Below are 7,436 nucleotides of genomic sequence, written 5' to 3'. Positions count from 1 at the left end.
CTTCGTCAACATAATCACTTTCCGTTCTTTCATTTCCTGGTCTGACGACACACGTGACTTTGAGACCAACGGAAGGCTCCGCGCTACATGTGACGAAGCCGCTGATTGGCTGAAGCTGTTTTACTAATAATAACATAATAATACTATAATAATAAAGCACAATTGTACTATGAAATAAAAATCATTAGAGTTCCGAAATAATTCGCTTTTCAAAAAAAGAAAAGTTAGAATATTCCTCTTTCAATAACTTGTCTGTAGTTCGGATCATAAACACCTCAGTAATTATTTAGGTTTCGATTTTTTTTTAAATCAATTAAATCAATTATTAAATGTACATATGATAACTTTATTGAACGAGTCATTTTTTTTAATTGTCATATTTGTATAATGTATGCACTACAAAAAAGATCGTGTTTTTTTAACACTACTGGCAAAAAAACATTTTCTAATTTTCACACTATTGAGATTTGTTCTCTAAACATAATACTGTTGGAATATAATATATATATATATATATATATATATATATATATATATATATATAGATCAGCACCTCCATGGACCCTCCTACACTCTCCTCTTTTCTCTCACTATATCCTCCCTCACTCCTCTCCTTATCCATCTGTCTACCCCCCCATCCTTCCTCCCAGCCGGTCAAAGCGGCAGGCCGTCAACAATGAGTCTGGTTCTGCTCGAGGTTTCTGCTTCTAAAAGGAAGTTTTTCCTCTCCATTGCTCACTGTACAGTGTTTTGTTTCTTGCTCTTTGTTGAATTGCTGGATCTATTTTTCCTTAATCAACTGTAGTCTTATTTCAACTGTATAGTGTCTTGAGATAATTTGTTATGATAAGACACTTGAAATAAAATTGAATTGAATTGAAAGCTTGTATTTTCTTTGACTTGAAGAGGCGAATAAACGACACGTTACTCACTCTTTGTGTTTGAGCGACGGAAGTGTTTTGATGGTTTTATGAACCATTGATGTTCAGACAGTTTATTAGTGTTGAGTGTTGAGACCTGGAGCCTCATGTGTATATATATACTGTAGCCTCATGTGTATATATACTGTAGCCTCATGTGTATATATATACTGTAGCCTCATGTGTATATATATACTGTAGCCTCATGTGTATATATATACTGTAGCCTCATGTGTATATATATACTGTAGCCTCATGTGTATATATATACTGTAGCCTCATGTGTATATATACTGTAGCCTCATGTGTATATATATACTGTAGCCTCATGTGTATATATATACTGTAGCCTCATGTGTATATATACTGTAGCCTCATGTGTATATATATACTGTAGCCTCATGTGTATATATATACTGTAGCCTCATGTGTATATATATACTGTAGCCTCATGTGTATATATATACTGTAGCCTCATGTGTATATATATACTGTAGCCTCATGTGTATATATATACTGTAGCCTCATGTGTATATATACTGTAGCCTCATGTGTATATATATACTGTAGCCTCATGTGTATATATATACTGTAGCCTCATGTGTATATATACTGTAGCCTCATGTGTATATATATACTGTAGCCTCATGTGTATATATATACTGTAGCCTCATGTGTATATATATACTGTAGCCTCATGTGTATATATATACTGTAGCCTCATGTGTATATATATACTGTAGCCTCATGTGTATATATACTGGAGCCTCATGTGTATATATACTGTAGCCTCATGTGTATATATATACTGTAGCCTCATGTGTATATATATACTGTAGCCTCATGTGTATATATATACTGTAGCCTCATGTGTATATATATACTGTAGCCTCATGTGTATATATATACTGTAGCCTCATGTGTATATATACTGTAGCCTCATGTGTATATATATACTGTAGCCTCATGTGTATATATATACTGTAGCCTCATGTGTATATATACTGTAGCCTCATGTGTATATATATACTGTAGCCTCATGTGTATATATATACTGTAGCCTCATGTGTATATATATACTGTAGCCTCATGTGTATATATATACTGTAGCCTCATGTGTATATATATACTGTAGCCTCATGTGTATATATATACTGTAGCCTCATGTGTATATATACTGTAGCCTCATGTGTATATATATACTGTAGCCTCATGTGTATATATATACTGTAGCCTCATGTGTATATATACTGTAGCCTCATGTGTATATATATACTGTAGCCTCATGTGTATATATATACTGTAGCCTCATGTGTATATATATACTGTAGCCTCATGTGTATATATATACTGTAGCCTCATGTGTATATATATACTGTAGCCTCATGTGTATATATATACTGTAGCCTCATGTGTATATATACTGGAGCCTCATGTGTATATATACTGTAGCCTCATGTGTATATATATACTGTAGCCTCATGTGTATATATATACTGTAGCCTCATGTGTATATATATACTGTAGCCTCATGTGTATATATATACTGTAGCCTCATGTGTATATATATACTGTAGCCTCATGTGTATATATATACTGTAGCCTCATGTGTATATATATACTGTAGCCTCATGTGTATATATACTGTAGCCTCATGTGTATATATATACTGTAGCCTCATGTGTATATATATACTGTAGCCTCATGTGTATATATACTGTAGCCTCATGTGTATATATATACTGTAGCCTCATGTGTATATATATACTGTAGCCTCATGTGTATATATATACTGTAGCCTCATGTGTATATATATACTGTAGCCTCATGTGTATATATATACTGTAGCCTCATGTGTATATATATACTGTAGCCTCATGTGTATATATACTGGAGCCTCATGTGTATATATACTGTAGCCTCATGTGTATATATATACTGTAGCCTCATGTGTATATATATACTGTAGCCTCATGTGTATATATATACTGTAGCCTCATGTGTATATATACTGTAGCCTCATGTGTATATATATACTGTAGCCTCATGTGTATATATACTGTAGCCTCATGTGTATATATACTGTAGCCTCATGTGTATATATATACTGTAGCCTCATGTGTATATATATACTGTAGCCTCATGTGTATATATATACTGTAGCCTCATGTGTATATATATACTGTAGCCTCATGTGTATATATATACTGTAGCCTCATGTGTATATATACTGTAGCCTCATGTGTATATATATACTGTAGCCTCATGTGTATATATATACTGTAGCCTCATGTGTATATATACTGTAGCCTCATGTGTATATATACTGTAGCCTCATGTGTATATATATACTGTAGCCTCATGTGTATATATATACTGTAGCCTCATGTGTATATATATACTGTAGCCTCATGTGTATATATATACTGTAGCCTCATGTGTATATATATACTGTAGCCTCATGTGTATATATACTGTAGCCTCATGTGTATATATATACTGTAGCCTCATGTGTATATATATACTGTAGCCTCATGTGTATATATATACTGTAGCCTCATGCTCTGAATATATACTGTAGCCTCATGTGTATATATATACTGTAGCCTCATGTGTATATATATACTGTAGCCTCATGCTCTGAATATATACTGGAGCCTCATGTGTATATATATACTGTAGCCTCATGTGTATATATATACTGTAGCCTCATGTGTATATATACTGTAGCCTCATGTGTATATATATACTGTAGCCTCATGTGTATATATACTGTAGCCTCATGCTCTGAATATATACTGTAGCCTCATGTGTATATATATACTGTAGCCTCATGCTCTGAATATATACTGTAGCCTCATGTGTATATATATACTGTAGCCTCATGTGTATATATATACTGTAGCCTCATGTGTATATATATACTGTAGCCTCATGCTCTGAATATATACTGGAGCCTCATGTGTATATATATACTGTAGCCTCATGTGTATATATATACTGTAGCCTCATGTGTATATATACTGTAGCCTCATGTGTATATATATACTGTAGCCTCATGTGTATATATATACTGTAGCCTCATGTGTATATATATACTGTAGCCTCATGCTCTGAATATATACTGGAGCCTCATGTGTATATATATACTGTAGCCTCATGTGTATATATATACTGTAGCCTCATGTGTATATATACTGTAGCCTCATGTGTATATATATACTGTAGCCTCATGTGTATATATACTGTAGCCTCATGTGTATATATATACTGTAGCCTCATGTGTATATATATACTGTAGCCTCATGCTCTGAATATATACTGTAGCCTCATGTGTATATATATACTGTAGCCTCATGCTCTGAATATATACTGTAGCCTCATGTGTATATATATACTGTAGCCTCATGCTCTGAATATATACTGTAGCCTCATGTGTATATATATACTGTAGCCTCATGCTCTGAATATATACTGTAGCCTCATGTGTATATATACTGTAGCCTCATGCTCTGAATATATACTGTAGCCTCATGTGTATATATATACTGTAGCCTCATGTGTATATATATACTGTAGCCTCATGTGTATATATACTGTAGCCTCATGTGTATATATACTGGAGCCTCATGTGTATATATATACTGGAGCCTCATGTGTATATATATACTGTAGCCTCATGTGTATATATACTGTAGCCTCATGTGTATATATATACTGTAGCCTCATGTGTATATATACTGTAGCCTCATGTGTATATATACTGGAGCCTCATGTGTATATATATACTGGAGCCTCATGTGTATATATATACTGGAGCCTCATGTGTATATATACTGTAGCCTCATGTGTATATATACTGGAGCCTCATGTGTATATATATACTGGAGCCTCATGTGTATATATACTGGAGCCTCATGTGTATATATATACTGGAGCCTCATGTGTATATATATACTGTAGCCTCATGTGTGTATATATACTGTAGCCTCATGTGTATATATATACTGTAGCCTCATGTGTATATATATACTGGAGCCTCATGTGTATATATATACTGGAGCCTCATGTGTATATATATACTGTAGCCTCATGTGTATATATATACTGGAGCCTCATGTGTATATATACTGTAGCCTCATGTGTATATATATACTGGAGCCTCATGTGTATATATACTGTAGCCTCATGTGTATATATATACTGTAGCATCATGTGTATATATATACTGGAGCCTCATGCTCATAAATATACTGAAAGGCCGTAATTATTAAATGTTGTCATTTTATCATTGTTTCTGTCATTTGTTTGTGTTGCAGTGGAAATAAACTTAACTGTAGAATTGTACGTATTATGCAACTGGAATAATCAGCATAAACATGTTTCATTGTTGTACACGACCGTTTACAATTGAGAACAAAAAGCAATATAGGAGGGTTATTATATTATATATATATATATATATTATATTCCAACAGTATTATGAAGAGAACAAATCTCAATAGTGTGAAAATTAGAAAATGTTTTTTTGCCAGTAGTGTTAAAAAAACACGATTTTTTTTGTAGTGCATACATTATACAAATATGACAATTAAAAAAAAAGATGACTCGTTCAATAAAGTTATCATATGTACATTTAATAATTGATTTAATTGATTTAAAAAAAATCGAAACCTAAATAATTACTGAGGTGTTTATGATCCGAACTACAGACAAGTTATTGAAAGAGGAATATTCTAACTTTTCTTTTTTTGAAAAGCGAATTATTTCGGAACTCTAATGATTTTTATTTCATTGTACAATTGTGCTTTATTATTATAGTATTATTATGTTATTATTAGTAAAACAGCTTCAGCCAATCAGCGGCTTCGTCACATGTAGCGCGGAGCCTTCCGTTGGTCTCAAAGTCACGTGTGTCGTCAGACCAGGAAATGAAAGAACGGAAAGTGATTATGTTGACGAAGATCGTCTTTTTGTCAATATAAATGTTTTATGAGGTTGGTTACTAGTGATGGTGATTTCAACTGCAAACATGAAACAAGTTCTATTGTTATTATAATGTTTTGTGATCGTTCTGAAGCAAACGAACCTGTGACATTGTTGTTGTGTTCTACTGACATCTAGCGGCCGTAGACACTTTCACATGCTTTACAAGTTACTCTCCTGTTTAAAACAAGTCAATATTTAGAGAAACATTCTTAACCTTGAGATGCATCATCTGATCATTCCATCTGGATCCCAGCTTTTTAAAAGGTTTCTTCAATTCAATTCAATTTTATTTCAAGTGTCTTATCATAACAAAGTTATCTCAAGACACTATACAGTTGAAATAAGACTACAGTTGATTAAGGAAAAATAGATCCAGCAATTCAACAATTCTTGCACTAATTTAAACGATCCAAGAAAAGCTGATTTTATAAATTAAGTCTTTTAACTCTGGAGAGAAAATGTTGTTTTGATTCACTTGAACGTGTTGAACGAGTTTTAATATGAACTCATATTATATTCAAGCTGACAAACAAGGTTACAAACAAGCTAACAAACAAGTTAGCAAACAAGCTAAAAAACAAGCTGACAAATAAGCTAAAAAAAGCTAACAAACAAGCTAACAAACAAGTTAGCAAACAAGCTGACAAACAAGCTGACAAATAAACTGACAAACAAGCTAATAAACAAGTTAGAAAAACAAGCTAACAAACAAGTTAGAAAAACAAGCTAACAAACAAGCTAAAAAAACGAGCTGACAAAAAGGAGCTAACAAACAAGTTAGCAAACAAGTTAACAAACCAGTTAGAAAACATGCTAACAAACCAGCCAGTAAAACAAGCTAACAAACAAGTTATCAAACCAGCTAACAACAAGTTAAAACAAGCTAACAGACCTGCTAGAAAACAAGCTAACAAACCTGTTATAAAACAAGCTAACACACCTGCTAGAAAACAAGCTAACAAACCAGCTAGAAAACAAGCTAACAAACCTGCTAGAAAACAAGCTAACAAACCTGCTAGAAAACAAGCTAACACACCTGCTAGAAAACAAGCTAACAAACCTGCTAGAAAACAAGCTAACAAACCAGCTAGAAAACAAGCTAAAAAATGATCTATGTATACAAAAAAAAAGTTCTACCAAACCTATACACTTACATCGTAACAGATGTAATTGTGTCTATGTGTGTGTGTGTGTGTGTGTGTGTGTGTGTGTGTGTGTGTGTGTGTGTGTGTGTGTTTGACGGTGTTGTTTCTACTTCTTTCTATCAGTGAGATCAAAGTTTCTTCATCAATTCTTGATGCTGTTCTACCTTCATGACTGTTTCCTTGTGTTGATCAGATAATGTGTAGCTTTTTTAAACTTGTGGTTTTTATCAACACGAACATATTTTAGTGTCGCACACCAATATTTGTGTTGCCTCGAGTTGTTTTCACGCTGTTGTTGACATTGTCGTCAACTGTTCTTCAAGAGGATCTTAAAAGTAAATCTAGTTGAACATCTTTTCACAGATAAAGTATATTTTCATCA

Source organism: Callionymus lyra, chromosome 2, assembly GCF_982586985.1.
Source record: "Callionymus lyra chromosome 2, fCalLyr1.hap1.1, whole genome shotgun sequence".
Taxonomy (NCBI): Eukaryota; Metazoa; Chordata; class Actinopteri; order Syngnathiformes; family Callionymidae; genus Callionymus; species Callionymus lyra.
Note: the sequence above shows the minus strand (reverse complement) of the source record.